The following is a 23,894-nucleotide window of genomic DNA, read 5'->3' on the forward strand; positions in this document are numbered from 1 at the left end:
GAAGCCGTGCCCGCTAGCTGCGCGCATGCGGCGAGCTGCGCAGCCAGTCCGGGGACTGCAGTCAGCTATTTAAACCTCCCGCCCACCTTTTGTTTATACCCGCGTCTCACCCCGGGCCGGAAGGGCTCCTGCGCAGGCGTTTGTAGCCACTTTTAAGTTTTATCAGCTAGTTCATGCTTGCGTTGAAAGAGTGGTCGTTTGCGCTGGGTCATCACTGTGTAGTATTGGGGCACTTAGGTGAGAAAAAAACAACGCTAGAGACGTTCACGCGCTAGTGGAGAAGCCAGGATTGTTGCCCTAGAGTTACAGTAGATAAAAGTAGCTGAGAGAACTGCGGGGGCTCCCAACCTGGACGCCTGCACCGGAGTATTAAATCCAGCTAGAGAATGGCATGTGCAAAGATACAGAGGTGAGAAACATTGTGTTTTTAGAACTCTGAGCGAGGCTCTTGGCTCAGCTCCTGCTTGAGCGGAACCCATTCTGGAAGCAGGGTAGAGGCTAGTCCTAACGCTTAATATGCAAATAGCCTACGGTTCATGTTAAAATAATTCGGATTCTGATTCAGTAGGCCCAACAAACTCGCAGATTGCGTAATGACTGAGGCACATGCAATTTAATTAGGCTTGTCTCATTATTTTACTGTATGATCTTGGACAAACTAAACTCTAAACCTCAGTTTCTTTTTTTATTTTTATTTATTTATTTATTTTTGAAAATAGGAGATAAAAATGGTTTCTGGCCGGACGCGGTGGCTCACGCCTGTAATCCCAACACTGGGAGGCCGAGGTGGGCGAATCACCTGAGTTCAGGAGTTTGAGATCAGCCTGGCCAATATGGTGAAACCCCGTCTCTACTAAAAATTTTAAAAAAATTAGCCGAGCATGGTGGCGGGCGCTTGTAATTCCACCTACTCGGGAGGCTGAAGCTAAAGAATCGCGTGAACCTGGGAGGCAGAGGTTGCAGTGAGCCGAGATCGCGCCATTGCACTTCAGCCTGGGCAAGCCTCAGGCCTGTTTATCCAAGATGCTTTTAGTCTCAAAAAAAAGAAAAAAAGTTTCAGCCTCATAAAGTGGTTGTGAGGATTAAATGAGAATGCATGTAAATTGCTTGATATGATTCCAGGACAGAATAAATGCTCAATAATGTGTCAGATCAGTTAATTATCTTGCTGAAAGATGCACAGCAAGTAGGTGACAGTGTCACCTCCCTAATATGAGTTTATGCCCTCCCACAGCTTCAGCTGCCACCCATGTGAATATGATTCACAGATTTCTAGCTCAGCACTCTTCTCTCACTTTCAGACCCTGATCTCCAGTTGGCTACCTGACCTCACGTAGATGTTTTTGTTTTGTTTTTGAGAGACAGGGTCTCATTCTGTGGCCCAGGCTGGAGGGCAATAGTGCAAACACAGCTCACTGCAGCCTCGATCTCCTGGGCTCAAGCAGTCCTCCCCACCTCAGCCTCCTGAGTAACTGGGACCACAGGGATGTGGCAACGTGTGTGTGTGTGTGTGTGTGTAGAGATGGGATCTCCCTATGTTGTCCATGCTGGTTTCAAACTCCTGGGCTCAAGTGATCTTCCTGCCTCAGCCTCCCAAAGTATTGGGATTACAGTTGTGCGCCACCATGCCCAGCTACTTAGATGTTTTAAAGGCACTTTGCATTAATTTTCTATTTCTGCTGTAAGAAATTACCATAAACTTAGTAGCTTAAAACAACACAAATTTATTCTCTTACAGTTCTGTAAACCAGAAATCTAAAATCAGTCACTGGAGTAAAGTCAAGGTGTCATTTGGATTGGTTGCTTCCAGAGGCTCTGCAGAGAGATTGTTTTTCTTGTCTTTTTCAGCTTTTAGAAGTTGCCTGCATTCCTTGGCCCCTTCCTCACATCATTCCAACCAACTTCCATCCTTACAATCGATTACTTTCCTGTAATAGCTACGGTCAAATGGGCAGCTGAAGATGATGATGAAGATGATCTTGACACCTAGAAGCAGAAGACCAATGAAGATGACCAGACAGCAAAAAAGGATAAGTTAAAAGAAGGTAAAAGAAGGCCACTTGTACTTGCTGTCTCAGTATTTAAAGGTGGTCACCTTCCAGTAGAGAGGCCCACCCACGGCAGACAGTGCCACCGAAGGTGACATGCACTTTCTGCCACCCATCCAAAACTGTAACGTGAATCTGCAACAGGAGAGGAAAGAAGAACCAAAACTTCCAAGGCCTTGCATTTTTTCTTAAAAGCATTTTTTGTTTTTTGAGATGGAGTCTCACTCTATTGCCTGGAGTGCAGTGGCGTAATTTCGGCTCACTGAAGCTTCTGCTTCCCGGGTTTAAGCAGTTCTCTGCCTCAGCCTCCCAAGAAGCTGGGATTACAGGCACATGCCACCACACCCGTCTAATTTTTGTATTTTTAGGAGAGACAGGGTTTCACCGTGTTGGCCAGGCTGGTCTTGAACTCCTGACCTCGTGATCCACCTGCCTCGGCCTCCCAAAGTGCTGGGATTACAGGCCTGAGCCACTGCACCTAGCCAAAAGCATTTTTTAAAAGAAAAATTGGTCTATATTTTTTGTTTCTACTTTATATCTTTGTGCATATTTTTAGAGTGCAGGCATTTTTAATAATCTTGGATGACCAAAGCAGCTTTCAGAGTGTTCTTTGCCCAACTTCTGACTTTACTTGTAGTGTGACCATGTTCATTAGAATCTCAAAGGAGGAAGAAAAGAAAAAACAAACATGTAAAAAATGAAAAATAGATCTGGCGAGGTGATTCACGGCTGTAAGCCCAGCACTTTGAGAGGCTAAGGCGGGTGGATCACCTGAGGTCAGGAGTTCGAGATCAGCCTGGCCAACATGGTGAAATCCTATCTCTACTAAATATACAGAAATTAGCCAGGTGTGGTGGTGGGTGCCTGTAGTCCCAGCTACTCAGGAGGCTGAGGCAGGAGAATCACTGGAACCCTGGAGGCAGAGATTGCAGTGAGCCGAGATCGCACCACTGCACTCTAGCCTGGGTGACAGAGTGAGACTATCTGAAAAAAAGCAAAAATAGGCCAGGCATGGTGGCTCATACCTGTGATCCCAGCACTTTGGTAAGCCTAGGCAGGTGGATCACTTGAGGTCAGGGGTTCGAGACCAGCTTAGCCAACATGGTGAAAACGTGTCTCTACTGAAAATACAAAAATTAGCCAGGCGTGATGGTCGGTACCTGTAATCCCAGCTACGCGGGAGGCTGAGGCATGAGAATTGCTTGAACTCAGGAGGCGGAGGTTGCAGTGAGCAGCAGTCATGCCGTTGCACTCCAGCCTGGTGACAGAGTAAGACTCTGTCTCAAAAATAAATAAATGCAAAAACAACAAATCTTATTTTTTCAACCTGTTCGATGTATGTGTGAAACAATGTTGTCCAACAATAAAGGGAATCTTATTTTTCTGAGGTTTTTTCCCCTAACTTCATTTCTAGTGAATTTTCTGAGTTCTAACAAAAAATGGTAGAGACAGTTGTCATGAATTGTACCCCTTTTCTCATTCTTTCTGCTTTAGGCTTGAACATGAGGCATAAAGCTAGACTCAGCTGTAAGGAAAAACTGCCTCATGCTGGCCCTGACATCATTGAGCTAATAAATCCCTCTACCTCCAGACTTATTATGTGAGGAAACACACACACACACACACACACACGTGTTACTGAAACACCAGGGGTTCCGATCTAGTTCCTGTTGCTTGCTTCACAAAAAGCCAATCACTGAGATGATTATTGCCAAAGAATAAGGCTTTAATCAGGTGCTGCAGAGAAACAGATGGGAGATCAATCTCAAACTTGGGTCCCTGACTGACTAAAACTAGGTTTATATAGCGGGAAAGAAATGTAATAATGTGTTAAAAAAAAAAAAAAAAAAGGAACTAGGGAGGAATAAGGAAGCAATCGTGATGAATGAGGGGCCTGGCATCTCATTTTCTGGATGCTGTGATCCGGTGAGTTTCAGTTCTTTGATACTTTTTTTGAGAGACCTGAAGGTCATTTCCTGAGGAAGGAACTCAGATAAATATAACTTTCCAGCTTTGAGACCAGAAGGGTCAATTTCTATGTTTGTCCAAAAAAAAAACTAAGATACTATTGGGTCAGGTTCACACACGCCCACACCACCCTTAGGTGTTTAAGCCACAGTTGGTCAGTTTACCTGTTCTTCCAGCAAAAGCATTTCTCACTGCTCTTGCCAGGTCCTGTCTATTTAACCTCCTAGATGTCTCTCACATTCATGCATTCCTCTTCACCCACCTTTGCCACTCTAGGCATAATGACCTGCTTTCAGCCTTTGGTACATGCCATGTTCCCTCCTGTCACTGCCCTTTATACACGCCCTTCCCTCTGTCTGGAATGTTTTTCCTTCTCCCCTTAGGCTAGTTAGCTGTTCATCCTTTGGCTTTTATAGCAAGCACTGCTTCCCCAAGACAGCCTTCCCCAACCTCCCCTTATCCTACCCTGGGCACCTGTCAGCTGGATGCAATTTTATACTATGTGTGTGATTATCTAATTATCTCACTAGTTATTCACTCCATGAGGACAGGGACCTTTTCTGTTTTATTCATCATTGTAGCAGCAGCAACCCACATAGCAGCTGACACAACAGATACGCTCTATATTTGTTGAATGGCATGAATGTCTAAAATAGGTTTCCAACCCAGTCTCTCCTACCTGAGTCTCTGCTTATCCTCAGTAGCTGGGACTACAGGCATGGCATGTGCCACCATGCCTCTTTGGTTCACCTTTAAAAAATAAAAGAATTGGCCACATACAATGGCTCACACCTGTAATACCAGCACTTCGGGAGGCCGAGGCAGGTGGATCACAAGGTTAGGAGTTCGAGACCAGCTTGGCCAACATGGCAAAACCCCGTCTCTACTAAAAATACAAAAATTAGCCAGACGTGGCAGGCACCTGTAATCCCAGCTACTTGGGAGGCTGAGGCGGGAGAATTGCTTGAAACCGGAAGGCAGAGGTTTCAGTGAGCCAAGATCTTGCCACTGGACTCCAGCCTAGGTGAAAGAGCAAAACTCCGTCTCAAAAAAAAAAAGAAGAATGAAAACAAGTCTCTAGGCAATCAGAACCCATAGAGCGGCTGCAGTTTGTGAGATCATCAAAATCTGGACACTCCCTTTCAAAGAAACGTGTAGTGGTCAGGAAAGCTTTCCAGTCACCAGCAATGGCCAGGAACTGGAGTAGAGTGGACTGATTTCGTAGAAAGAAAAGAGGCCAGGTCACATGGTTTATGAAACACTTCAACGATCTGCTCAGATTTTTCAGCTTGAAGACCCCTATGAAACTGACCTTGGCCCTTTTCTGCAATGAGTATATTTGAGACATGGGGAGAAATTGCAGAAAGGTGCCGATGTCAGTTTTATAGGGTCTTCAAGATTATGATTAATTGAATAAGTTATATGTTTTTAGACTTCGGGATGATTGTTTATAATGTCACTTGGAGGGTAATTAAACTCAGAAAGAAACAGGCCAGGTGTGGTGGCTCATCCCTGTAATCCCAGCATTTTTGGAGGCTGAGGTGGGAGGATCACTTGAGCTCAGGAGTTCCACACCAGTCTGGCTAACATAGCCAAAACTTGTCTCTACTAAAAATAAAAATAAAATTAAAAAATTAGCCAGGCATGATGATGCATGCCTGTAGTTCCAGCTACTGGGGAGGCTGAGGTGGGAGGATTGTTTAAGCTTGGGAGATTGAGGCTGCAGTGAGCTGTGATTGTGCGCCACTGCATTCCAGCCTTGGCAAGAGAGTGAGACCCTGTCTCAAAAAAAGAGAAAGAAACAGTCCAGTTCCGAGTTTAAAATTAGAAGTGAATAGTATTGCATTTATATGCCGTCCTAGCTATTTATTGCTGCATAACAAGTTACCCAAAACTTAGCAGCCTAGAAACATTTATTATTTCAGAGTTTCTGTGGTCAGGAATTCAAGAATGGCTTAGCTAGGTGGTTCTGGCTCAGGGTCTCTCGAGGTTGCAGCCAAGATGACACCAGGGGCTGCAGTCAACTGAAGGCTCCACTGGAGCTGTAGTATCCACTTCCAAGGCCAACAGAAGCCCTCAGTTCCTTATCACATGATCCACCTTCCTTGGCCTCCCACAGTGCTGGGATTACTGGCATGAGCCACAGCCCCAGGCCCCAAATGCCCTTTTCCTTTATTGTATGTCAGGCTCCTCCTATCCTATGACAAATCCTGCATGATCCAGTTCAGATGATCTATGAAATTTTCCCAAAGCACTTCATGCAGGTTTCTTTTCAGAATTTACAATTGTAACCCCAATGACAGCTAAGCCCTCCAAGATTCTTCAAATCTAAATAAAACTGACTTTGCCCAACCATTTAGTCTCAATTTGACAGCCTGTGGAAGCCAAGGCTTTCCCTTGTATTTCTGCAGAGTCTCAGAGGCATACATTTTCACATCACCTCTTTTCTCCTGGACTTCCTACTTTCTCAGTTGTGGCCTGTGTTCTTACCTTATAATCCAGACTGGAGATTCAGCTCCTTCACTGCTTTCCAGGTAAAACCTGCTGATACACAGTATTTATGAGTACAGAGACTTTACTGACGAGCACAGCACACACAGCAAATCCTTTAAATCTCTAGGCATCAGGCTGGCCCTCCCTGGTCCTCTTTGACTCTTTGGCCATGTGGTGTCCCCCTATTGCCCTTTCCTGGTGCAGTTTCAGTCTCCCCATTTTTCTGATCTTCCCTCACTCTCTGAAACAACAAACCTCTTCGAAAGCCTTTCTTGCGTAGAGTAGTTCCAGGGCGCTTTCTGTTCTTGGCCTCTCCTTCTACCCAAGACCTTATTATGAAGGTGTTATTCCAAAGAAGACAATTCCTTTCCCAAGAGGAGTTCTTGGACCAACAGGATAATAATTTTCCAGTCATCTTGTATGTTTATAAGCATGTCTTAGTTCAGGCTGCCATACCAAAGTACCACAGACTGGGTGTCTTATAAACAACAGACAAACAGACATTTATTCCTCACAGTTCTGGAGGCTGGAAGTCTGAGATCCAGGTCCAGGAAGCGGGTCTGGTGAGGGCTGTCTTCCAGGTTGCAGACTGCCAACTTCTTGTATCCTCACATGGTGGAAAGAGAGTGAGAGCGCCTTCTGGGCTCTCTTTCATTTTTATTTACTTATTTATTTATTTTTGAGACAGAGACTTGCTGTGTCACCCAGGCTAGAATGTAGTGGCATGATCTCTGCTCACTGCAACCTCTGCCACCAGGGTTCAAGTGATTCTCCTGCTTTAGCCTCCCAAGTAGCTGGGATTACAGGTGCCAGCCACCATGCCTGGGTCATTTTTGTATTTTCAGTAGAGATGGAGTTTCACTGTGTTGGTCAGGCTGGTCTTGAACCCCTGACCTCAAGCAATCCACCTGCTTCAGCCTCCCAAAGTGCTGAGATTACAGGTGTGAGCCACCGCTCCCAGCCAGTGGGCTGTCTTTTATAAGGGCACTAATTCTACTCATGAGGGCTCCACCCTCATAACCTAATTACTTTAGACAGGCCCCCACCTCCCTATACCATCACAATGAAGGTTAAGATTTCAACATATCAACTGGGGTAGGGGGCTCAAACATTCAGTCTATAACAGAGTGTGCCTCACCCCATGGGTCTGAATCAGGTCTGGTCTGAGTTGGTTGTCCCAGATCCCTGCACAGAGCTTGGGATATAGTAGGCCTTCAGTAACATTTGTTGAATAAATGAATTTGTGATAAATGAGAATGATTGATTAAAAAATACTGAATAAAATAATCAGCTAGGCATGGTGGCTCACGCCTATAATCCCAGCACTTTTGGAGGCCGAGGTGGGCGGATCACCTGAGGTCAGGAGTTTGAGACTAGTCTGGCCAACATGGTAAAACCCCAACTCTACTAAAAATACAAAAAATTAGCCAGGCATGGTGGTGGGTGCCTGTAATCTCAGCTACTTGACAGGCTGAGGCAGGAGAATCGCTTGAACCCGGGAGGCAGAGGTTGTAGTGAGCTGAGATCACACCATTGCACTCCAGCCTGGGCAACAAGAGCGAAATTTCGTGTCAAAAAAAAAAAAAAAAAAAAAAGAATGAATCAGTTGACATTAATTGACCTGATGGTTCCCAGGGATCTTTGCTCTGCAAAAGAAAGAAGCTTATAGAAGTTCTAGTCCTAATTCTAGTCCCAGTTTTTCCTCTCAGTTGCGTGTAACCATGGGCAGGTCACTTTTCCTCTCTGTACCTCAGGTGAAAAATGAGAAGGAGGCTTCTTGTTATTCCTTTTTGTTCTGCCAACCACACCTCATTCTAATCGTCACCTGCTTGCCACCTGATGCTTCACGCTGGGACCTGGCTGGCCTGCTGGGTAGCTTATTATTAAAGTCCACCTGTCTGGTTAAGAAGTGCTTTCAAAGCAGAGGGCCCGCCTGGAATTGTTCTAGCTCATGATTCTTGTTCAGCCACACCATTGCATTCCTTGCCTTCCTTTAATGCCTGTTACAACTGCACATTGAATAAGCTCTTTCATTCTCCTCCCAATTTACTAATGAAATCCCATCAATCTTTTCCCATGCCCAGCCCTCACGCAGGAGTGTGTGTCTATGTGTTTGTGTGTGTGAATGCGTGTACCTGCATTCACTTGCATGCATACACACGCACCCTCTTCCTTAACCAGGTTTATTGTGTCTGAAATTTTCCGAAACTTTGTATAGGCTTTCTGAAGGAAGTAGAAACCCCATGTAGTATTTGTTTTTTTTTTTAAGACAGGGTCTCACTCTGTTGCCCAGGCTGGAGTGCAGTGGCGTGATCTTGGCTCCCCGTGTAGTATTCTTAGCAAGGCTTTGGTCATAGCTGCTTTTTCACTGAGGCCTTCACTGGAGCTATCTACCATGAGTCCTCAGAGGCCAGGATTTCCAAGGAGTAACTGATCAGTTTTCATTCGTTCTTAGCTCATTGATATCACTAAGCCTCTGTGTCAATAACTAATGTAAGTATGTATGTATGTATGTAAGTGCAGTGGTGTGATCATAGCTCACTGCAGCCTCAAACTCCTGGGCTCACGTGATCCTCCCATCTCAGTCTCCTGAGTAGCTGGGACCACAGGTACGTGCCACCACACCTGGCTAATTAAAAAATTTTTTTTTGTAGAGATGGGTCTTGCCATGTTGCCCAGGCTGGTCTTGAACTCCCAACCTCAAGCAATCCTCCCTCCTTGGCCTCCCAAAGTGCTGGGATTACAAGTGTGAGCCACTGTGCCTAGCCAACATCTAAGATCTTTTTTTTTTTTTTTTTTGAGACAGAGTCTCGCTCTGTAGCCCAGGCTGGAGTTCAGTGGCACGATCTCCGCTTGCTGCAACCTCCGCCTCCCGGGTTCAAGTGATTCTCCTGCCTCAGCCTCCCAAGTAGCTGGATTACAGGTGCGTACCACAATGCCTGGCTAATTTTTTGTATTTTTAGTAGAGATGGGGTTTCACCATGTTGGCCAGGCTGGTCTTGAACTCTTGACCTCAAGTGATCTTCCCACCTCGGCCTCCAAAAGTGCTTAGATTATAGGCGTGAGCCACCGCACCCGGCACAACAACTAAGATCTTTCTTCCTGCCTCCCCGCTCCCCCAGAGACGGAGTCTTGCTCTGTCAACCAGGCTGGAGTGCAGTGGCGCAATCTTGGCTCACTGCAACATCCACCTTCCGGGTTCAAGTGATCCTCCCGCCTCAGCCTCCCAAGTAGCTGGGATTACAGGCATGTGCCACCGCGCCCAGCTAATTTTTGTATTTTTTTAGAGACAGGGTTTCACCATGTTGGCCAGGCTGGAAAACTAAGATCTTAATTTGAGTGCCAAATGGTGTCCCACAGCTCCTTTCCTGTATTTTGTTATTGGGGCGGGGCCAGGACACACATTTCAGTAATCTTTGCTTTTAAGGGTTCTGAGGTAACTTAAAAGATGGCAAAAAAAAAAAAAAAAGGTATAACACACAGAACCTTAGATTTCATTGTCGCCAAGCTCCACGTGAACTAGGATATGAATACTAGCAATGATTCAATTATTATTAATAGCATACACTTACTAGATACCAAACACTGGGTGAAGTGTGATACATAAATCATCTCATTTATGTAAAGATTGTGAGGAAACAGAGCACTGGAGAGTTAAGGAACTCACTTGGGTACTCACTGCTGGTGAGTGATGCAGCCAGGATTCAACCCAGCCCATCAGATGGCAGCATCTGCATCTATAACCATTACACTATTTCTTTCTTCAAGCTCCCAATTTGTGTTCTGAGGAGAGACTAAATAAGGAAAAGAAAAAAATCTCTTCCCCTATTTAGCCACCAGACCTTTGCCCATGACTTGGAAGTGTTTGCGGTGGAGTCTCCTATCTCCTCTTTTTTTTTTTTTTTTTGAGATGGAGTCTCGCTCTGTCTCCCAGGCTGGAGTGCAGTGGCATGATCTCGGCTCACTGCAATCTCCTCCTCCTGGGCCCAAGCAATTCTCCTGCCTCAGTCTTCCCGGTAGCTGGGATTACAGGCTCCCGCCCCCACGCCTGGCTAATTTTTGTATTTTTAGTAGAGACAAGGTTTCACTATTGGTCAGGCTGGTCTGGAACTCCTGACCTCAAGTGATCCTCCCCCTTTGGTATCCCAAAGTGCTGGGATTACAGGCGTGAGCCACTGCACCTAGCCTCCTATCTTGTCTTCATGAGTGTTCAGAATTTTGTGGTGCACTGATCAGAAGCCCAGAGGAATCTAGACTTTATTGAGGTGCACCTTGGTATTTGAATCCCACTCTCTTTTTTTGTTTTTATTTTTTGTTGGGGTGGGAGGGTGGGGGAAGACAGAGTCTCACTCTGTTGCCCAGGCCAAAGTGCAGTGGGCACAGCTCACCGCAGCCTTGACCTCACGGGCTTAAATCATCCTCCCACCTCAGCCTCCGGAGTAGCTAGGACTATAGGTGCACCACCACACCTGGCTAATTTTTGTATTTTTTGTAGAATTGAGGTTTCACCGTGTTGCCCAGGCTGGTCTCAAACTCCTGGGCTCAAGCAATCTGCCCGCCTCGGCCTCCCAAAGTGCTGAGATTACAGTCATGAGCTACTGTGCCCAGCCCAAATTCCTCTTTATCAGCATCAGATCATACCAATATCAATTTTATAAAGACCATTAATATCAACCAGGAGAAGGATGAAAGCAAAATGTTCTAAGAGCAAAGGGACTGCTGATTATCATCAAGTGACCCTATTTCACAGGAAGAAAATGTGGATGACATTTTATGACCAACAGCATTGTTTATTTAACCTTGGAGCACAATAGAGAAAAACTTTTGACTCCAACCCCCAGTCCCTGAAGGCAGAAGTCTGAAATACCCTCTCAATTCTGTTTATGGCCTTACAGTATTTGTCTTAGCCTATATTCTCCCCAAAGCAGGGCCTGAGACAAAGGCTTATGTGTGAGTAGTTTAATTTGCTGTGGTGATCTCAGGAAGCAAGAGCTATGCTTGCAGAAAATGAAATAGGGAGTGCAAATATAAGGATAAGATATTAACTACTACTGAGGACAACTGATTACTCAAGCATGGGAGACCTTCTGAGAGACCATATAAGATGCATTTAAGGACTGTCTTGCTCAGGGGAAGAGAGGGAGAAAAGGTTATGCATCACTTTCCCTCTCCCATTGGTCAAGACTGGCCCTAGGGAACATTTATGTTTCCTGTAAATGAGTGCTAAGTGGACTCCCACAGACATCAGGCATGGCAGCTCAAAGAGACTGGAAGGCAGAAAATGAAAGACATGAGATGGGCGTGAGGCCAGGCATTTTCAGGTTACATCTTCATGAAGATGGTCATTGCTGCACAATGGCTGGAATAAGAGGTGAGACTGACAAGTTATGAAGTGGGACATGAGAGGTGTTTGACAGAGTCCAACCCTTGCACCATTCAAGCCCACTTATGCCCTCGTGTAAATTTAATTTGTCATACGGTCGTCTTCAGTATGGCAGCTGGCTGCATTCTCTGCAAACACTTGATAATCCAAGCAAATTAGTGAAACAAGTTATAATACTTGCTGCTACAGTTGATCCCAAAGCTGTAATTGATATTCATTATCTTCTTCTTCTACCACTCAATCTAGATTTCTCTTATTCTCATCCAGCACTTTGGCTGGCCTGGATTTCTTGCTTGGTGGTGGGACTATGACTGTCCCCGAAGTCCTTATGATTGCCTTACCCTTGATATGATCATGATTACTACAAATAGCCTGTTCATCATTACCACTGGATTTGTTCCTGAGCTGACACTTAACTGAGCCTTACCAGAACATTCCACCATCATCTGCCAGGGTCTGTTTTATTGCAGAAGCCATAGAGGTGATCTGAATAGAGATATAATGGGCATAAACAGGCTTGCGTCCTCTAAGTCTGTTCTGATGGTGTTAATCTCTGCAGTTCTTTCTGGGATGCAATATTGCTTCTACTGATGGGGGCGGTGAAGTGTCTGGGTAACTTCAAGGGCTTCCACTTGGCCCTTTCTACTACAGACTCTTACTCGGCCGGATGTGGTGGCTCACGCCTGTAATTCCAACACTTTGGGAGGCCGAGGCGGGCAGATCACTTGAGGTCAGGGGTTCGAGACCAGCCTGGCCAACGTGGTGAAACCCCATCTCTACTAACATTAGAGACTACAAAAGTTAGCCGTGCGTGGTGGTGGCATGCCTGTAATTCCAGCTACTCAGGAGGCTGAGGCAGGAGAATCGCTTGAACCCAGGAGGCGGAGGTTGCAGTGAGCCCATTGTACTCCAGCCTGGGTGACAGAGCAAGACTCTGTCTCAAAAAAAAAAAAAAAAGATTCTTACTCCTCAGGTCAGAAAAACAACACAAGAATTCTAATATCTGCTAAATATATATCTGTTGATCTCTACTTCCAGAAACTGGGGAATTAACCACAGGGTGGGTCCGTGAATGCATAGAACCAATGTGAAATGCACTTGGGCTAGAAGTCATTTTATCACTTGGCTTTCATCATTCAAATTCATCATCTAAAAATGGGGGGCTGCATGCGGTGCCTCACACCTGTAATTCCAGCACTTTGGGAGGCTGAGGTGGGTGGATCATCTGAGGTGAGGAGTTCAAGACTCATCCTAGCCCACAATGCAAAACCCTGTCTGCACTAAAAATACAAACATTAGCCAGGCTTGGTGGCGGGCACTTGTAGTCCCAGCTACTCGAGAGGCTGAGGCAGGAGAATCACTTGAACCCAGGAGATGGAGGTTGCAGTCAGCCGAGATTGTGCCACTTCACTCCAGCCTGGGCGACAGAGCGAGACTCCCTGTCGATAAATAAATAAATAAATAAATAAATAAATAAATAAATAATGGGGGTGACAGTTCTTATCACTTACGGTTTTTGTGAGGATTAAATGGTATGTGTAAACACCAAAACAGCTGTTGACACACAGTAGGTGTTCAAGAAATAGTACTGTGATAGGACATTTTTCTACAGAAATCCTGACTCCCGCTTTGGATGATTTCCTTGAATCCTGAGTTTTTTGAATTCCCCAAATTGTCCTCCATGGTACTACATAGTCATTAAGAACAAAGATTTAGGAGCCAGATCATTGGGGTTTTGAATCTTGGCTCTACCAGTCACTAGCTGTTGGATGCTGGGCAAGTCGTTTAATCTATCTGTGATTCAATTTCTTTTATCTATAAAATGAGAAAAATTATATATCTCACAGTATTGTTTTGCTAATTGAGTTATTATATGGAAAACACCTAGAATTGCCTGGCATATAGTAAGCAGAATGTAACTGTTAGCTATTATTATTTTATTGTTATTTTTTGAGATGGGGTCTCACTCTGTTGCCCAGGCTGGAGTGCAATGGTGAGATCATGGCTTGCTGCAGCCTCAACCTCCCATGCTTAAGTGATCCTCCCACCTCAGCCTCCCAAGTAGCTGGGACTACAGGTGCATGCCACCACACCCAGCTAATTTTTGTGTATTTGTAGAGACAGGGTTTCACCATGTTACCCAGGCTGGTCTTGAGCCCTGGGCTCAAACAATCCGCACACTTTGGCCTCCCAAAGTGCTGGGATTACAGGTGTGAGCCACCATGCCTGGCCTATTATTATAATTAATTGGCCAACACTACCACCTAGAATTTCTTACTAGCTGGCTTTTTTTCCCCCATCCGTTGCTTAGCTACATATATCTCCCCTCTCACTCTTCTCTTTCTCCTTCCAAATCAAAAGGTTACAGCCTGCTGGTGGCCATTCTGACAGGCTGGGAAGCATAGGCTCCAGTTAGAAGCCAGAAACAGGCTCTTTCTCTCCTTCCAAATCATACCTGGGGGACTCAGCTTTTCTGGGAAACGTAATAATAGAAACATTTACCCAGCATTTACTCAGAGTATTGTGCTAAATTCTTTCCATGGATGAACTCTTAGTTTTCACAACAATCTTAAGAGGTAGATATAAATATTATGCCCACTTTATAGATAGGGAAAATTACAGTTTCAGAGAGACATGACAACTTACCTAAGGTCACATTCTAGAAATTGGTAGAGTTGGGATTTGAGCCCAGGTTTGTGATATTCCCTAGCCTATTCTAACCATAGGAATATGGCATTGCATAGTAGTAAATTTATGCGCTCTAGCATCAGACTGTGTTCACATGCTGGACTCACAGCTGTGACTTACTACTGCCTTGCCTACCTAAGTGGCTTCTGAAAATATTTGGCCTTTCCATTGGAGATGGAGACAAACGTGGGCAGTAATGTTTTTAAATAGAGTTTTCCCCAATACCCAACATAGAATCTGCTGCAGAGCAGATGCCTCATAAACATTGGCTCAAAAAATAAATATATTCACGACACTATTGTAGGCACGGTGTGGGTTACAAAGGCAGTTGATTGATTGAATGTCCCTTCCTTCAAGGAACTTGCAGACACGGAGAAGCTGACAGGTGCTTTAAATCACTATAATATGAGGAGGAATGTGCTAAAAGCTTCTATGTAGAAACAAAAATACCTCTATGAAAACAAAGAAGAGGAAGAGAGTAATTAAGTTGGAGGGGTTCTCTGAGGTTTTCCGGATAGATTTTTATTTGAGATGGTCTTAAAGGAAATGTTACAGAGCCAAACTGGGTCTACTCGCCCGGTGCCGTAAATCCAGATACAGACATCGAGGTTTTTGCAGTGATAGAAAGGATGGCATTTATTGTAGGGCACCAAGCAGGGAGAAATGGGTCAGCTTATGCTTAAGACCTGAATTCCCTCATGGCTTGCAGGTAAGAGTTTTTTTTTTTTTTTTTTTTTTTTAGACGGAGTCTCACTCTGTCACCCAGGCTGGAGTGCAGTGGCGTGATCTGGGCTCACTGCAAGCTCTGCCTCCCGGGTTCTTGCCATTCTCCTGCCTCAGCCTCCCGAGTAGCTGGGACTACAGGTGCCTGCCACCACACCTGGGTAATTTTTGTATTTTTAGTAGAGACGGGGTTTCACTGTGTTAGCCAGGATGGTCTCGATTTCCTGACCTTGTGATCTGCTGGCCTCGGCCTCCCAAAGTGCTGGGATTACAGGCGTAAAGCACCGTGCCTGGCCGCAGGTAAGAGTTTTTAAAGGCAGGGGTAAATTTCAGGAAAGCAGGAGCTACAGGCAAAATCATAGCAGGGTATCTTGAAACAAAGCAGATGTATGGGTCATAGGTAGGTTTAAACATCTGATTTGCAATTGGTTAAGGAAGAGAAGCTTTGCTTAAAAGAATTTGGGGTCGGCCAGGCGCAGTGGCTCATGCGTGTAACCCCAGCACTTTGGGAGGCCAAGGCGGGCAGATCACCTGAGATCAGGAGTTCAAGACCAGCCTGGCCAACATGGTGAAACCCCGTCTCTACTAAAAATACAAAAATTAGCCAGGCATGGTGACAGCACGCCTATAATTCTAGCTACTCAAGAGGCTGAGGCAGGAGAATCGCTTGAACCCAGGATGCAGAGATTGCAGTTAGCCAAGACCATGCCATTGCACTTCAGCCTGGGTGATAAGAGAGAAACTCCATCTCAAAAAAAAAAAAAAAAAATTGGGATCATGGCTGGGCACAGTGGCTCACACCTGTAATCCTAGCACTTTGGGAGGTCAAGGCGGGAAGATCACTTGAGGCCAGGAGTTCAAGGCCAGCCAGCCTGGGCAACAGTTTAGCGAGACCTCCATCTCTACAAAAAGTAAAAAAAAAAATTAGCCAGGTATGGTGGTGCATGCCTGGAGTCTCAGCTACTCTGAGGTGAGAGGATAGCTTGAGGCCAGGAATTTGAAGCTGTAGTGAGCTATGTTTATGCCACTGCAGTCCAGCCTCGGCAAAAGAGCAAGACCCTGTCTTTAAAACAAAACAAAACAAAAAATTGAGGTCAGTACAAAATGTTGACTGGGCTGGGCGCGGTGGCTCATGCCTGTAATCCCAGCACTTTGGGAGGCCAAGGCGGGTGGATCACTTGAGGTCAGAAGTTCGAGACCAGGCTGGCCAACATGGTGAAACCCCGTTTCTACTAAAAATATTAAAAAATTAGCTGGGCATGATGGTAGGAGCCTGTAATCCCAGCTACCTGGGAGGCTGAGGCAGAATTGCTTGAACCCAGGAGATGGAGGTTGCAGTGAGCCGACACAGTGCCACTGCACTCCAGCCTGGGCAACAGAATAAGACTCTGTCTCAAAAAAAAAGAAAAAAAAAAAGAAGAAAAATGTTAACTGGTTAGGGGAGTGACTTTCTCCAAGCCTCTCAGGAAGAAAGTTAGAATGAAGGGCAACAGTTTTGTCTTCACTTCTCCCTTACTTGGGGTACCTGTTTGGTGGGGATCCCCAGTGGGGGTCTGAGCCTGTGAAAGGGAACTCAGGGACATAAGATATGATCTTTAGTTTCTATAGAGAAAGCAAACATTTTGGGACAGTAACTTCTTAAGCTATTGTTTTCGGCCATTATTACTTTCTTAAAAAAAATTTTTTTTTTTTTAATTTTAAAATAAAGACGGGTTCTTGAACTGCTATGTTGCCCCAGCTGGTCTTGAACGCCTGGGCTTAAGTGAGCCTTGGCTTCCCATAGTGCTGGGATCACAGGTGTGAGCCACTGCGCCAGGCCTATTACCTTCTTGTTTAACAAGTTACTTATTTACTGCCCATGGCTAGCTAGGTGCTTAGAATTTCTCTTGAAGGAACTCAGGATTTTATTTCCATGCCTGGAGTAGTCTGCAGGCCCCTAAAAAAGGGGATCCCTGCTCCATCTCAGAAAGGTAACATTTTTAGGATGGAGCAACTAAAAGAGATTTAAAAAATACAGTCATGCTGGGAATTTTTACTTTCCGCTGCAGGTGTTGGATTCGATGAAGGGATTCACATGGGGGGAGGTGTGTTTTATCAGGCTCATTCTGGAACCTGGTAGGGAGACCAGTCCTCTGAAGCCAGATGGCCTTAGATTCAAACCCCACTGGCGTAATTTATTCAAAAATCTGCAGGGCAGGCCAGCAGGCCAGGCCAGCAGCCTGGGCGACAGAACGAGACTCTGTCTCTTAAAATTTATTTACCCTGTGATCTCAGGAAATGAGTCAGTCAGGATTCTACCTGAGAAAAAGGACTGGTACTATATATGTATATATTTACTTATTTATTGCAAGGAATTGGCTTTTTTGCTCGTCAGGGCTGGCTTGGCAAGTTAAAAATCTGCAGGGCAAACCAGCAGGCTGGAAACTCAGGCAGGAGTGGAAGCAGCAATCCACAGTAAGTTTCTTCCCCAAGGAAGACTTCAGTTTGGTCTTTAGGCCTTTGCACTGATTGGATGAGGCACACCCAGATTGTTGAAGACAGTCTCTTTTATTCAAAAGTCAACTGACTGTACATGTTAACCACATCTACAAAATACCTTCACAGCAACACCTAGATTCGTGTTTGATTAATAAAGTAGGTACTATATTCTAGCCATATTGGCACATAAAACTAAACTTCACGGCCAGACTTGGTGGCTCACGCCTGTAATCCCAGCACTTTGGGAGGCCAAGACAGGTGGATTGCTTGAGTCCAGGAGTTGGAGACCAGCCTGAGCAACATGGCAAAACCCTGTCACTACAAAAAATTTTAAAAACTAGCCAGGTGAGGTGGCGGGAGCCTGTAATCCCAGCTACCCAGGAAGCTTGAGCCCTGGCAGTCGAGGTTGCAGTGAGCCAAGATCGCGTCACTGCACTCCAGCTTGAGTAACAGAGTGAGACCCTGTCTCAAAAACAGACAATCAAAAAACTAAACTAAACTAACCTTCACTTAATTTTTTCAAGTTCGTTTCCTCAGCTATAAAATTGAGATACTGATCCTTACCTCCTTACCTCCTATATGAAAATGCACATTAGGTAGCAGAACTTTGCATGAAGCAGAGCAACAGGGCTTAAAAGGTCTTAGCGCTCAGTCTACAGGAATCAGTGGGGAGGCCTTTGCAACGCTTTAGATGAGCAGGGTTTGGTTTGAATAAGAATATATTTTTCCAACCTGGATATTTTGTAATATAAGCACATGGGCGGCGGGGAAACAGTTCAAACTGGCAATCAATGAAGAGGTTGTCTCACTCTAGGCCTTTCCCTCAGAAGTAATCATTGCTGATAGTTTCTGACTATTTTTCCAGAATTTTGTTCTATATGCATGCAAGCTCAATGCCTAATCACACTCAGCCTTTTGTCCCCTTGCACCTTGCTTTTTAAATTTAACGGTATGTCTTGGAGAATGTTCCATTTCAGCATGTACAAATCTACTTCTTTTAAAAAATGGCTGCAAAGGGCTGGGTGTGGTGGCTCACGTCTGTAATCCTGGCACTTTGGGAGGCCAAGGCAGGCGGATTGCCTGAGCTCAGGAGTTTGAGACCAGTCTAAGCAACACAGTGAAACCCCATCTCTACTAAAATACAAAAAAAAAAAAAAAAAAATTAGCCGGGTGTGGCAGCGTGTGCCTGTAGTCCCACCTACTCGGGAGGCTGAGGCAGGAGAATTGCTTGAACCCAGGAGGCGGAGGTTGTAGTGAGCTGAGATCACACCACTGCACTCCAGCCTGGGCGACAGAGCGAGACTCTGTCTCTTAAAAAAAATTGGCTGCAAAGTATTCCATTGTGTTGTTAAATACTAATTTACTTATTTAATAAGTTCTCAACTGATGGTAATTTAGGTTACCAACTTTTTTGCTATTATAAATAATACAAGGGTAAACATCTTTGTACATACATACATATTTGCATAATGTGTAAGAAGAGATGTAAGATAAATTTCAAGAACTGGAAATACTGCATTAAAGGGTTTGCACATTTAAAATGTCAATGTATAGTGCCAATTTATCTTTCAAAGAGATTGCATTAGTTTATACCCAACCAATAGTATACGAGAGTGCTGTTTCCCCATGCCCTTATCAACACTGCCACCTTGGATTTAAACCTACTTGTTTTCCTTTAAAATACCAAAATGGGCATTTGAAAAAAATAGGCATGATTTGTTCCTTGGCAAGAGCTATATTTTGTTTGAGTTTGATCTTTCTGATAGCAGACCTAGGCCTTGTGCCCTGTCCTGTGGTCCCATCTCTGAGGAGCTGGGCAGATGACCTGACCACAGGACTCAATCAGAATAGCTCCAGGTCACCAGGCAAAAGGGTAGGCCAGACCCGGGCCTGTGCCTAGCCTGATGATGGAAATGCAAACAAGCCAAGTTCTATAATAGAACACAGAGCCATTGCCGGGAAACCACAAATTGCTGACTTGCTCCTGCAAACAATCAATATTCAGAAGCTGAGTCCAGGAATTCTAACGATGCATCCTGCACAAAGGGCTGAGTGGGGGAGGATGTGCTTTTAGAAAAAAACCCAGCACCAGAAGCCCTGGTGCTGCTTCTTAGAGAGCCACCAAGAAGGCCCTTGGTCCCATCACCACGCCCTCTGACAATCCCAGAACCCTAGGCTCTCGGAGCCAGAGTAGATCTGGGAAATTATCCTGCCCTGAGAGAGTCCAGGCAAAGAATCAAGGGAGTTCCAAGGAGCAAGTGCTCACTTCGGTGGGATAGTGCAGGGCAGTGGTTAGTGGCTACACTTGGGCTCAAATCCTGACTCAGTCACCAGCTCTCTGACCTTGGACACATTGCTTCACATCTCTCAGCCTCAGTTTTCTCATCTATAGAATGAAGACAATAACACCTATCTCAGAAGGTCATTATGAAGATTCAACTGAATAATTATGTTTGTAAATAATTTAGCATGGCAACTGGCTTTTTGTAAGGTTGTAATAAATTATTATTAATATTCATTTTTTTTTTTGAGGCAGAGTCTCCCTCTGTCACCCAGGTTGGAGTGCAGTGGCGCTATCTAGGCTTGAATCCTCCTGGGTTCAAGTGATTCTTCGGTCTCAGCCTCCCAAGTAGCTGGGACTACAGGCATACACTAGCACGCCCAGCAAATTTTTTGTATTTTTAGTAGAGATGTGGTTTCGCCATGCTGGCCAGGTTGGTCTCAAACTCCTGAGCTCAAGTGATCCACTGACCTTGGCCTCTCAAAGTGCTAAGATTACAGGTGTGAGCCACCACGCCTGGCCTATATTGTTATTAATAAACAATAGGATATCAGGAGTGGGGACTAAGGAGAGGCCATTTGCACTAGACCTTGAAGAATTTGGAAGATTTGGTAATTAGAATGATTAAAGGGATGAAGTTCCTGTGCAAAGGTTCTCTTCTCGTGTCTCTCCTGGCCTGACCAGGAGGCATGCTGGGGTCTCAGCAGTAGACCACTGCAGAGGATGGTGGGTATATGTAGGGGATAATCCCACTGCAGAACATGTCAAATAGTCCTTGCTTAAATGGTATCTACAATGACATTTGCATCTGTGTTCCAAATTCATCCCCATATCCTCCTGTCTCAGCCTCCCAAAGTTCTGAGATTACAGGCATGAACCACTGTGCCCAGCCTCCATCCACATTTGAACGCAGGCTCCATCAGGGCAGGCCCCTTTACTGTTAAAATTCTGCATGATGATGAAGGGCACATGCCTGCACGGATTTGCTCTACTCTGTTCCACCTTAGCTGCTTCCCTCCCTCAGCAACGCCTGGCATCCCTACTCTGGGGTCGTTACTTAGAAGCAGGATATGGCTCCAATTTAGCACCATTATCCCCAGGACCAGATAGACAGTAATTGGAATGAATCAATATAACATACAAAACTCTTCATAATCTGGGTTCAGTATATTTTTTTAGCCATTCTCTTAGCCTAGACTCCAGCTAGTCTCTAGCATAGACTACATAGAATAATGGTAACATTGGGCTGGGGGTGGTGGCTCATGCCTGTAATCTCAGCACTTTGGGAGGCTGAGGTGGATGGATCACTTGAGGCCAGGAGTTCAAGACAAGCCTGGCCAACATGGTGAAACCCCATCTCTACTAAAAATACAAAAAGTAGCCAGGCGTGGTGGTGCACGCCTGTAGTCCCAGCTACTTGGGAGGCTGGGGCAGGAGAAGAGCTTGAACCCGGGAGGCGGAGGTTGCAGTGAGCCAAGATCGTACCACTGCACTCCAGCCTGGGCAACAGAGTGAGACTCTCTCTCACAAAACAAAAACAAAACAAACCAAACAAAAGAATAATGGTAATATTGATCATCATCATTCACTGAGTGTGTACCAGTCATTGTTCTAGCACTTTACATGCATTAATTCACCGAATCCTTACAGAACCCTATCAGTTAAGTATTATTATTATCTCCATTGGTCTGGTGAGAAAATTAGACCCAGAAAGGTGAAACAACTTCCTGATAGAGCAAGGACTTGAAGCCAGGTGGTCTGCCTGGACCCTGAACCATTCCCAGCCACTCCTCTCTGTTGCCTCTGCTGCAGAGTGGCTTTGCTCTTTCAAGTCGCTGAGCCTCTGCTCTGCTGCAATGCCCGTCCCCAACTTCTGGCTCTAGCAAACTCTACTTGCCCTTTGAAGCCCAGCCCAGATACTGCATCCCTGGTCCCACCTGCTTCTCCAACCAGGGGAAGGAGGTTGTCCCTGTCTCCACTTTGTTCCCCTTACAAGTTGCTCCCAGCCCTGGATGGGGAGGTCATCTGAAACAGGACCCTGACTCACGCCTCAGTATCCCCAGCCCTCAGCGCAGTGCTTGTCTGTGGGTCTTTCATTTGTGTTTTCAACAAACGTGAATGAGTTGAATGAGTAACTCCACTGCTTCACACACAAGGAAACAAATCCAGAGAGGCAGAGGGACCTGTCCATATCACACAGCCAGTGAGAGAAAGAGCTGAGGCTAGACTCCAGGGCTCCTGACACCCAGCCCTGCTCTCTCTCACACCATCCCAACTGTGTGTGGAATGTTTGGAAAAGCCTTCATGCATCTTTGAGCCTTTCTTAATTCTGTCTTACATTTATTTCATCCCAGAGAGGACTTCTTTGAGAATGCTGGTGGGAGAGTGAATTTTGGCTCGTCTTGTCTGAAGTCATGAGGCAACAGGGAAAAACAGACAAACAATCCTGAGATGTGTTTTGCTGACCCGGTCCTCAAAACAGCAGAACAAAACAGTCCACACTCAAGCTGGGGCTGCTAGCCAGCAGGGCACTGAGTGAAGCTGGACGGAATTCACTAGGGATCTTCCTCCCTTTTGCTTAAAATGGTGGGGACTTTGGAGAGGAAGTGTTTTCTGGTTTGTCTGAATTTTCTTTTTTTTTTTTTTTCCTTTTTTTTTGAGATGGAGTCCCACTCTGCTCCCCAGGCTAGAGTGCAGTGGCGCAATCTCAGCTCACTGCAACCTCCGCCTCCTGGATTCAAGCGATTCTCCTGCCTCAGCCTCCCGAGTAGCTGGGATTACAGGCGTGCACCACCACACCTGGCTAATTTTCATGTTTTTAGTAGAGATGGGGTTTTACCATGTTGGCCAGGCTGGTCTTGAACTCCTGACCTCAGGTGATCCATCCGCCTCAGCCTTTCAAAGTGCTGGGATTACAGGCTTGAGCCACTGTGCCTGGCCCTTTTTTTTTCTTTTTCTTTTTCTTTCTTTTTGACAGGGTCTCGCTCTATCACCCAGGCTGGAGTGCAGTGGCACAATCACGGCTCATTCCCACCTCAGCCTCCCGGGCCCAAATGATCCTCCCACCTCACCCGTGTAGCTGGGACCACAGGCGTGCACCACCATGCCTGGATAATTTTTAAATTTTTTGTAGAGATGAGGTCTCCCTATGTCACCCAGGCTGATCTCAAACTCCTAAGCTCAAGGGATCCTCCTGCCTCTACCTCCCAAAATGCTGGGATTACAGGCGTGAGCCACCACACCTGGCCAGTGATGATTACTTACGCATGATGTCCTTTATGGCTGGAATGGCCTTCCTCACCTTGTCTGCCTAGGAAACTTTTACTTATCCATCATAAGGGTGTTCTCCTTGGCAAGGCATCTCTAACCATCCCGTTTCCCCTCAGTGTGGTCCCTGGTTCTCTCAGCTCTCTCACCCCTTTTACCTTTGCCCCTCTAACACAATCTGATCTATGTTGAAATTGTTTACTTGCCCATCTTCCCTAGTAGGTGATGCCAGCTAAGAGGATAGGCTCAGGTCTGTGCCCCCAGGGCCTAACAGTGCCTGCCCCATGGAGACTCAGGAACTGGCTTCTACATCCCTAGATCAGGAGCACTAGGAGGTTGGGAGAAGAGGAGCTTTGCAGAGCTGGGGGCTGCACGGCTCCTGGGAGCACCAATCATATCATATGCTTTTACTTTGTTTGAATGGAGCCCCTGGAGCTGTGCAGCTTGGTAGCTCTGGGCCTCTGCATGAGACAGACTTGGTCTTGAATCTTAGCTCTTCCACATTCTGGCTTCACTCCTTGGACCATTTAATCTGTTTAGGCCTCAGTGTCTTCGCTTGTCAATG

At 45.6% G+C, this 23,894-nt stretch overlaps 2 long non-coding RNA genes across 2 annotated transcripts; one reads left to right on the forward strand and one right to left on the reverse strand.

Moving 5' to 3' along the window:
* The first annotated feature begins 9 nt into the window (after positions 1-9).
* Positions 10-3,450, forward strand: LOC129525612 (uncharacterized). The gene is made up of 2 exons (XR_008670019.2): positions 10-409; positions 1,849-3,450. It is a non-coding gene; the product is annotated as an uncharacterized lncRNA (long non-coding RNA).
* Positions 1,923-23,438, reverse strand: LOC134756466 (uncharacterized). The gene is made up of 3 exons (XR_010129169.1): positions 23,327-23,438; positions 6,507-6,557; positions 1,923-1,986 (listed from the first exon to the last, which is right to left on the reverse strand). It is a non-coding gene; the product is annotated as an uncharacterized lncRNA (long non-coding RNA).
* Positions 23,439-23,894: the final 456 nt, after the last annotated feature.

The sequence above is a fragment of the Gorilla gorilla genome, chromosome 9 (assembly GCF_029281585.2).
Source record: "Gorilla gorilla gorilla isolate KB3781 chromosome 9, NHGRI_mGorGor1-v2.1_pri, whole genome shotgun sequence".
Classification (NCBI taxonomy): domain Eukaryota; kingdom Metazoa; phylum Chordata; class Mammalia; order Primates; family Hominidae; genus Gorilla; species Gorilla gorilla.